The 11,170-nt window shown below is 38.3% G+C and overlaps 1 protein-coding gene across 1 annotated transcript in view; it reads right to left on the bottom strand.

Annotated features, from left to right (window-relative positions):
- WDR48 (WD repeat domain 48) overlaps window positions 1-11,170 on the bottom strand; it is a gene marked incomplete at its 3' end in the record, with an annotated part of 39,500 nt that overhangs the window by 28,052 nt on the left and 278 nt on the right. The window lies entirely within an intron of this gene.

Raw genomic sequence — 11,170 nt, 5'->3', positions numbered from 1 at the left:
AGCAATAAGAATAAAAACCCACAAATAACTGACAGTATAAGGTACATAAAAGAAAACTTGTATAAAGGAGACATGCCATATTGTAGCACAGGAAGATTCAAAATTAACAATTCTTTCCTAAATTTCTGATTTTAACCTTTGTTCAGAATCCCATCAGATTTCTTTCTAGAGGTTGACAAAATATATCTTAAAATGCATTACGAAGCTAAAGCGATCAGAATTACTAAAGACTGAAACTGAATAATTTACTCCTAAAAATACTTTTAAAAAGTCACATGAATATTTACATAGGGTCTACGTGGAGAAGGCTCTGCTAACATGACAAGAAAGATGGCAATCTTTACAAAGGAAAAGAGCAACACTGATCTGACCAAGTACAAGTCAAAACCTTTCGTGTATACAAATGTTCAGAGAAGCATTACTCACAACAGCCAAAAATTGGAAACAACTCAAATGTCCAACAACTGACAAAGGATAAATAAAATGTGGTATATGCATGCAGTGGAATATTATTTAGCCATAAAAGGAGTGCAGTACTAACACATGCTACAATATGGATGAATCTTAAAAACATTATGCTAAGCACAAAAGGTCATATATTTTATGGCTCTATTATATGAAATGTCCAGAATATGTAAATCCACAGAGACAGAAAGCAGATTAGTGGTTGCCAGGGGCTTGCACTAGAGGAGAATGGGGAGTGACTACTAATGGGCATGGGGTTTCTTTTCCGGGTGATGAAAATGTTCTGGAATTGAGTGATCAATGCACAACTTTGTGAATATATAAAAAAATCACTGAATTGTCTGCTTTAACAAGGTGACTTTATTTTATGTGAATTTTATTTAATACAGCTATTAAGTTTAAAAAAAACTTCTGAATGTCAAAGAATAATATAAGCAAGGTTAAAAGACAAACGACATCTAACTGGCAAAATAATGAAAATAAATATGAAAGACAAAAGTTTACTCTTGACAACATACAACGATTCTTTATAAAATGATAAGAGAAAGTCCAATTATCTAACAGAAAGAACAAGGACTAGGAAGAGGAATTAGAAAAAAAAAAGAAAAGAAAATGGCCAACAAACTAATCAAAGAAATGAAAAGGGCCAGGGTTGTATACACGAAGACAACAAGGATGTTACCTTAACTCAGCCTTCTGAGTGTAAGTAACTTAACTGAAATTTACTCGCATCAACTTAAATTTAAAAAAAAAAATTATGTAACATAAGGATAGAAGGATGTCTAACAGAGCTCAAGGGCCGGTAATACAGTCGTGACTCATAAAAGACATTTTGAAAATAAAATCATGACACTTCTCTGCTGAAGCCTTCCAAAGGCCTTTCATTGCATTTAAAGTAAAGTCCAAATTGCTCACATGCATTGGTTCTACCCTGCATCCACACACTCATCTCAAACTAACTTCCCCCAGCTTCTTTCATGACAGTCACACCAAACTCCTTTCTGTTCCTCAAACACATGAAGCTCTTCTTTCTATCCAATCACCTTGACTGTTCCCTGTGCCCAGAAGATTCCTCACCTCTCCAGTCCCCACAGGAACTCTTCCCCCAGCTTTTATCTTGTCTGGCTCACTCCACCCTTTCGTCTTAGCAGAAAATTCACCTCCTCTGAAAGGCCTTCCCTGATCTCCTTTCCCTATCACTCACCCTACCTATTTCTTACACTGTTCTTACCACATTCCATGTTTATCTTTTTTGTTACACCTTCTACAGTAGAATAAAAGTTGCAAGAGAGCAAGGAACTTGTCTGCCTTGTTCCTCCCACCACTGTATTCTCCTTATAGTGTCTGGCATAAAAGACATTTAGTAAATATTTGTTGTGTGACTCAGACATTACCAACCAAGTTGGCTTCAATGTCAATTTTAGTCTCTCTGTCTTTTCTCTGGGGCTTCTAGGCCCCTTAACCTGCTTCTCTTAAAGCACATTTCCTTTAATAGAGACTGTGTAGCATATATGAATCTTAATTTTCAAATTTCTGGGAGATTATCTGATTGGTCCAGTGGGAAAGAGCCAGAGAATAACATGATTATCAGGCCCTCATTTCAGGTGAAAAGTAATTTTTAGCACAACATGCCTGGGCCAACCTCTTCAAGGGTATCTACTACAGATGTGTGATTAAAAATGGCAAAGAATTAGAAGTATCGTAATTCGATAAATTTTGGCACACATATCTATAAAATACTATTTAGTGATGAAAAATGTTCACAAAGAACTAGACTATTGACATAGGAATAAAATCATGATATATTTAAGTAAAATAAGTGTGGTCTAAAATAGCACAGTATAATAATCATTACTGTAAAAATGTTTCAGAATATTAAATACATATTTAAAAATACAGTTTAGAAGGACATACATATATAAAACTACCAGTAGTTATTCCTGAGTGATGGAATTATGGTGTCACTCACTCATGCCTTTTTTAAAATATGGTATGAATATTTTACAATGGACATGTATTAGTTTTGTGAATTTATAATTTAATTTTTATCCAAGTAATTCTTGTCTATATTCATAAAACCAAATAGTACTGAAAGACAGTAATGAAAAACCATCTACCTATTGTCTGCATAATACTCGCCATACTCAATCTCCATCCCTAGAGGTAACTAATTTCATCTCTTGGTGGTTTCTTCTGGATAGTTACTACATTTCGGGAAATAGTGTGCTTATCCTACAGCTTTCTGGCTTATCCATTTTAGACTTACCTATTTATTCAAGACTATGGTATATTAGGTTTAGCTCTGAAGCTACCCTCGATAACTCCTTCTGTAGTCTTCTGATATATCACTATTTTGGGTTGAATAAATAATCAGTGCTACAGTATTTGACTTTGTAATTGCTATGTACTAGCCAAGTACTATATTATGAATACATTTCTTTCCTCAGACAGCTTTTTGTATTCCCTAGAGTTCTTTCTTTCCTTCATCAATGGTTTCCTTTAACTTCTAATTTTAATTGCTGTACCATATTAAATATTCCAGCAAAAGCCCACCCCACCCCCTTTTCCCAGCAGGCTTCCCCCTCAGAATGCTCCACGTTCCACTCCAGTCTGGGCCAGCTGCCCTTGAGGTCTGCTGGCAGTTATCATCTTCAGTGCTTCCCTTTACTGCCTTTCTGGGTTAGAGCCATTGTTTCCTGATTTCCAATGTCTCTTTTTTTGTTTATTCTCAGTTTTGCTAAAGTACATCTCAGGACCTTAAGAAACTAACACAGGAAAAGGTACATAGGAGGTGACAGCCCTTGCATGCCTGAAAAAGTCTTTACCTTTACACTTGATTTGGCAGGATACAAAAGTCCATGTAAAAAAAAAAAAAAAATGCCCTCAGCTTTTGAAGGCACTGCTCTAACTTTCTGTGGCATCCAGCCTTGCCGTGGAATTCAATGCCATTCTGTTTCACCCAACTTTAAGGTGACCCTATTTGCATTCTCTCCTATATCGCCACCAGCCCTTCTGCCCCTCTCCCCAAGCTTTTAGGACCTTCTCTCTCTCTGTTTTTTATCATTATCATTTTTTGTTCTTTTATCATTAATTTTGCTAAGCGTTTAGAAAGCCCTTTCAATCCAGAAACTTGTCCACCTCAGCTCTGGAAAATTTCATTGTATCAGTTCATTAACAACTGTTTTTTTTGTTCCTTAGAACTCTCTTCAGTCAGATGTTAGAACTTTCAAACTGATCTTTCTTCTTTTATGCATCCTACATTATCTTTGTCCTTTTGTTTACTTTTGTAAGACTTCCTTTACTACTTTATAACTCTATTGTTTTAGTATGGTGGACAAAATAGAAACAGTATCTTCAATCAGGAAATGGCCAGATAAATTATGGTCCATCTATGCTTTGTGGTAACTAAGAATAAAGATGAACTATATACAGTGGTAAGTTCTAAGACATATTACATTAAAAACTTATTAAAGGAAAAAAAATCGGCTGCAGATAAAGAAAATAAGATTTAATTCTTTCAACAGATATTGATTAAGCATCCATCAGTTGCCAGGCTATATTCTAAATGTGGAGGCTACAGTAGTGAGCACAAAAGTCTTCCTGGAGCTTTATCATTCTAGTGAGGGAAAGAAGATAATTAGAAGTGACAGTAAGTTAAGTAAAAATTTTTCCCCAAGTTATAAGCAAGCTTTGCAGGCAGAAGAGATGGAAGTAAAATAAAGAGAAAAGTAGGTGTTGGAGATAGAAGCAATGAGTCTTGAAAAAACTTCATTTTAGATAACATAGGATTTGCTTGAAAGGGAGGAGGAGGGGGAGTGGGTACTATAAGAACTCTGTAAGGGGTGGGACTCTAGAAGGAATTATGCAGTTTGGAAGAGATAATCAAAGGGACTTTGACAGGGAGAAAATAACAGTCCCCTAGCAGCAAGTGCCCAGTTAAGTTACACTTTAAGTAACTGTAGCTGGCTCAGTAAGCATTAATTTTTCCCGCAATTCTCTGGGACCCAAAACAAAGAAATCAGATAGTGGGGATAATCTACTGAATTTCATATGGTCTGTCTCTGCATTTTAAGCTTATATACCCTAAAGTTAGTGGTAATGTGCCAAAAGCGATCAGGAGAAAAACTATCTTTGATTATTTTATTTCATGATAATCAGGTTAGTTTTCTACTGCTGACATAAAAAATTACCCAAATTTAGTAGCTTAAAACACTCCCATTTATTATTTTACAGTTCTTTAGGTTAGAAGTCAGGCTAGGCTTGGGTAGGTTCGCTATTTAAAGTTTCCCACAAGGCCCAAAGAGACAAGAGTCGGCAGGTCTTTGTTCTTTCCTGGAGACTCTGAGAGAGTCTGCTTCCAAGCTCATTCATGCTGTTGGTCGAATTCAGCTCCTTGAGGTTGTAGGTCTGAGGGCCTGTTTTCCTGCTTCTACAGGCTGCCTGCATTTCTTCTCATGCTTTCTATGTGTCTTCTACCTCAGAAGGTACCTCTCATGCCTCAAACCTCTGATTTCTGCCTTCAGCTGGAGAAAGTTCTCTGCTTTTAACGGGCTCACATGGTTAGATTGGACTCACTGGGATAATCCAAGATAATCCCCCTATTTGAAGGGCTGTAAGCTTAATAACATCTGCAAAGTCCTTTTTATCATGTAACATAACACATTCACGAGTTGTAGGAATTAGAGCATGAGCATTCTGGCGGGGAGGCATTCCGCCTACTCCAGTAACTAAACAACTTTTTGTATGAAAACAAATGTGAATATATTATGGAATAAGTACAAAATTCACGATATTTTTAAGGAAAGAGGGAAGACTTAAAAGCATTTCAGGCTCAAAAAGGGGACACTCGGGGCTATTTCCCCACGATCCCCCGCAGTGTGCATTAACTCATCTCCACTTGGACATCTAGCAGACATCGAAACCATGGTACGTCCCAAACTGAGCTCGACAGCCCTCTCCAAACATGCTCCTCCTATAGTCTGCCTCACCGAGGGAGTCAATGGTAACTCCCTTCTTCCAGCTGCTGAGGCCCAAACCTTGGTACCATTCTCACTTTAATTTCTCTCATCTCACATCCTGTTGGCAACCACTTTTCACCACCCTGAGTGGCCACTATCACACAGCATCTGGATTTCTTAAATAGCTACTGCTCTCTCTGCTCTGCCCTTGCTTACCTGCAGTCTCCTCTGAATACAGAGGCCAGGCCGATCTTACTAAAACACATGCACAGTGTGCATACTCCTCTGTTCAAAACCTACCAACTGCTTCCCATCTCACTCAAGAGTAAAAGCCCAAGACCGCACTAGACCTGTAGTGCTCTACACAAGCTGGTCTGCAGTTACCACTCCAATTTCATCTCCTCCTCCTCTTCCCCACACACTCCACGCCAGCCACAAAGGCATCTTTAGGCTGCAAGGCCAGGTGCATTCCCACCTCAGGACCTTTGCATTTGATACTGCCACTGGAATGCTCTTCCCCTAGGTGGCGATCTCATTTCCTCACTTCCTTGGATCCTTACTCAAGTCAGCCTCTCAGCAAGGCCTTCTCTGGCCTCTGCTAAAATTTCACTTCCCTGTCTCCTGCTGCTTGTCACTACCTAACCATTGTTTAACCTTTGAAACTTATTTTTCCTCAACAATTTATCATGAAAAATTTCAAACACATACAAAAGTTGAAAGAATTACATGGTAAACATCCATATACCCACTCATATTTTCTACTATTAACATCTGCTGTATTTGTTTTATCTCATATCCATCTATCCATTTGTTCCATGTTATTTTTGATGCTTTTTAAAGTAAGATGCACATCATTAATAACACCTCTCCGTAGATACTCAGAATGTTTATCATTAACTAGAATTCATTATTTATCTCTTTTTAAGGTAAAATGTACATACTGTGAAATCAACGAATCTAAGTGACATGGTTCTGACAAATGAATATACCTGTGTAATACAAACCGCTACCAAGATACATAAAACATTATCACCACCCTAGAAAGTTGCCTCATCCTCTTCCCAACCTCTATACCCCACTCCTCGACAATCCAGATCTGACTTTTTTCACCAGAGATTAGTTTGGCCTGTTCTATAACATCCTATAAATGGAAACACATGGCTCTTTTATGTAAGGCTGCTTCCAGCTATTAAGCTAAATCAGGCTAAATTTGGCCAAGAAACATTGGCCAAATATCAATAATTCTCACATGTTTTTCCTGCTCAATCTTGTGGAGTATGACTTACTGCTCAAACCTATATTTCTAGAGTGTTAATTTTTACAAGTATTCTGAAAAGCAGCCTTGCAAATAAAAAAGGAGTCTAGTCAGGGGTTAGTAAAAAACTGCCCACAGGCCAAATTCAGGCCAAATCCTGTTTTGTAAATACAGTTTTATTGGAAAACAGCCACACCTATTCATTAGGTATTGTCTATGGTTTGTTTCATGTTATAATGGCAGAGCTGAGTGGTTATGACACACTAGAATGGCCGCCAAAGCTTAAATATTTACCATTAGAGAACTTTTAGAGAAAAAGTCGCTGACCCCTGTTCTAATGGATGTCGCATTGGCAATGCATTTTTAATTACCTATCCTACATAAGAAGTAACTCACCTTGGACATATGGCTATTGTAAGTTTTTCCTCGGGAAGCCAGAATTTGGTATCATTCTATTTCCTTAAAAAGGTATCAAAAATTAACGAAGCAACCCAGAATTGGGACTCTGAATCAGGAGTAAAGACCACACTGAGCTCTGAATAGGTCCAGAATAACTAAATATTTGGCAGGCAAAGGAGGTAAGTACTGGTAGAGTAGACATTAGTCAGTTGCTGCTCTATTTCTCATTTTTGCTCGCAATATTTCTGTTAAGGCAAGCAACTCCTAGGAGAAGTTGTGCAGAGGCTACTTAAGAGATTCTCTGTTACCTCTGATAGTGTGGTGAAAGGACATGAGGTCTGGGTTAGATGCAGCTACTGTGCACCAACAGGAAAGGTCTAGAGCTAGGAGTTTGAGAATAAGAGAGGAAAACTTGAAGGCAGCCCAATGGTAAAGCTGACTTTACATCACTTCTTAGGGTAGAGTCACAGTGAGGCCTCTGACTCAGGATTTGCATGAACTAGCACTACCTCTTGAATTTTCATTTATGTAAGCCAATACGGTGTCTTATTATGTGAGCCCGGGAAAGCTGGATTTGTGGGCCATTTCCAACCAAAAGAATCCTTTTGTTATGAAAAGCCAAGTATTTATATTCTTGAACCATCACTGAGTACTAGGGCACAGTTGTTGCTCCTGAACAAGGAATACTGGTTGTCGAACTTCACCCCAAGAATTCTGAAGCAAATGAGAGAAAAGGCCATAGCTGAAGGAAAGAGGGAGACAGAAAAAGTCAACCAACAACTCATAACTTGTTGGAAAATCATAACACTAAGGACCACCATGAAGTGAAAAGAATTCAGATATATGATGCAGCTATTACTCTGGTATCTTGATTATCAGATATCTGATTGTCTGATCATGTTTCTGACAATTACAAATCCACCCCTCCTCCTCATACTCATCTCTAGTCTCCTTGGAAGTTGAAGGTGGTGACATGTGCTCATTCTTCATTATGCCTATAATTAATAAGCAATATGTTTGGATTGCTCTCCACTGGTTATTTATCAATATCATGTCTCAAGGGCTCCTTTTGGCCTATAATTTGGTAATGGAGTTCAGAGCTACTGCCTCTTAATACAAGACACAGACAGCCAGAGGCAAAATATATTTATGTAGACATATGTTAAAGATATCCCATATTCTGCCTTACTGATAATCACATAATCTAATACCCTAGAGTTAATAACTGTTAATACCCTTCCAGACTTTTAAAATGCATGATTTCCTCTGTGGAAATGGGACTATGCTACGTTGACTTGCTTTTTTGACTTCTGGACACTTTTCCTTTATAATAATTCAAATCTAGTCTGTCTTTTTAACAACTGCAAATTAACCTACAACATGAATGTACTAACTTATCTGCTTATTGACTACTGATAATTTTTGTTCACAAAGACAGCATTCCTATAATAAACATCCTTGTAATTAGGGAAAAGATATATGTATATATACTTTTGTAAAACAATTTTTAAACAAGGAGTTGCTGGGTCAAAGTTAATAAGAAATATTTTAAAATTCTGACAAGCAGCAAGACACAAAACAGTGAATACCATGACTCCATTTAGAGTAAAAAATCATGTGAGTCAAGCACACATGCATGACGAGTTACAGAAAAATGGCTTCAACCAGAATCAATTTTGCCCTCCAGGGACATTTAAAAATGTCTAGAGTCATTTTTGGTTGTCACAACTGGAAAGGTGCTAACATCCAGTGGGTAGAAGCCAGGATGATGCAAAACAACTTGCAATGCATAGGACAACCCCACCCTGTCCCAAAGTAAGGATTATCCAGCCCAAGGTGTCAATAGTGCTCAGGGTGAAAAACTCTGGTTTAGAATTATTTATTGCACTGTCCACAGTAGCTTTCTTTGAAGAGTGGACAATTATCATTTATACTTTTGTATTGTTTCTGGGTTTTGTTTTTTTTTTTAACTCTGTGTTGACTTAATATCTTGGTTTTTAAAATTAACTTAAAAAATTTTCAATTACAGTTGACATTTAATACTATTTTATAGTCTCAGGTGTACAGCATAGTGATTGGACATTTATATAATTTACGAAGTAATCCCCTTGATTCGTCTAGCACCTACCTGGCACCATACATAGGTATTACAGTATTACTATATTCCTTATGCTGTACTTTACATTCCCCTGACTGTTTCGTTAACTACCAATCTGTACTTCTTAATTCCCTCACCTTTTTTACTCAGCCTCCCAAACCCCCATCCCATCTGGCAACCATCGGTTTGTTCTGCATCTATGAGTCTGTTTCTGTTGGGTTTGCTCACTCTGTTCTTTAGATTCCACATATAAGTGAGGTCATATGATAATTGTCTTTCTCTGTCTGACTTATTCCACTTAGCATAATACTCTCTAGGTCCATCCATGTTGTTGCAAATGGTAGAATTTCATTTTTTAAGGCTGAGTAATATTCCCTTTTACATATGTACCATATTTTCTGATTCTAATCATCTATTGATGGGCATGTTTGTGGGGTTTTTACAAAGAACATGCACTAGTTTAAAAAATATTTCCATAAACAAAAGGTCTCCCTCCTGTTGAGATAAAATCAATCTCTGTGGCTTCTCACAATTGTTCTAGACCTTGGGGACAAATTCTAAAAGCAACTAAGACTCACTGAATTGTCTCTTCAGCAGGCTAGCTTAGTTTTCAATGCTCTTCATAGGAAATAGTTTCTAGTCACTTTATCAATCTGATTGCTATACTTATTAAGAACGAGGTCCTAAGTGCTGAACCTCAAACTCTAGTTCTGCACTGTGACCAGAGAATAGTGGAATTATCATCTCCGTCATCCTACATGCAGTGGCTCACATTCAGCTTATTAAAGCACTCAGTTTTCCCACCCACACTACAGTTAATTTACATTTCCCTCATCCTATACTTTTATATTGCCTTTTAAGTCTAAATGCAAGAAACTGAGAGGCCTGATTAACTCTCCTACTACTTTAAGGCGTGTACCACTTTTGTGTCTCTAGAATACAATTAAGTTACAATTTTGAGTTACATTTTAGTCAAGAGCAGACATTCTCATCACCTGGCTTGCATGCTGGGGTTACTTAAATACTTTCACTTATGCACTTAAAAATCACCTAACAGGATAAGCTATTTTAGATTTTTATTAATTTCACTCAATTCAACAAATATCTACGGAGTATTTAGGAGACTGTAGTCATCAAAGAGGTCAATAAAACAAAGAACTGAACTTACCAGAAGGCTTTCTGGCTTACAGCAATTTGCTAGTGTTACCTTACTGAAGTTAACACTATTCGTTCTATTATATTAAACACTCACTGATTTCAACCTGTACAACTACACATAATACTGTTTTATAAAGAAAGCCTGGGTGTTATTCCTATACTCTTTCAAGTCTTTGCACATTTCTGAGCCCAAACTAAGTGCTCACTAATGTTTAATGAACAAATGCAACATGGCAATATACTTGCTCACGAACACCTGTAACAGAGATTTTACTCTTTGCAGCGCTGAAAATAGGTATTCTTAAAAGTATCCCAAACAAAAGTGGATTCACAAAGGCATAAAGCACACACGAAAGGGTTAGGTAACACTTTGCCCTTGATAACAAATTACAGAAATAAGGAAACGTTTTCAAGAATGCACTTTGAAGATGAAGAAATGGTGAAGACGAAATTAAATTCCAAAACAGACATATTTTCCCCACGAACACCGGCACTCCCACGTCATTCCCACCTCACCAGGGAGAAAACTCCCGCATAAATGAACGCAGGGGTCTCCCTCGTGCAGAGTCCCCCGCAGAAACCCCGTAGGGCGGTCTGCACTCCCCCGCCCTGCCACGCCCCCGCACAGGCCGGCTCACTCCTCCGCCACCCGCCGGCCGGCGAAGCGCCCCGAGGCCTTCGCTCCGACGCGGCTAGGGCAGAGTGCTTTGCAGAAAGACAAGGGAAGGGAGAGGCAGGTGGGCGGGGAACAAGCCTATCCCAACCCCGCAAGCCCAAGCCCACGAAAACGCGGGCGATCGGCAACTCCCGGCTCCGAACGTGCACTCGAGGGTCTCG

Source organism: Pteropus alecto, unplaced genomic scaffold (genome assembly GCF_000325575.1).
Source record: "Pteropus alecto unplaced genomic scaffold, ASM32557v1 scaffold354, whole genome shotgun sequence".
Classification (NCBI taxonomy): Eukaryota; Metazoa; Chordata; class Mammalia; order Chiroptera; family Pteropodidae; genus Pteropus; species Pteropus alecto.
This window is presented reverse-complemented; position numbering and strand designations above follow the sequence as displayed.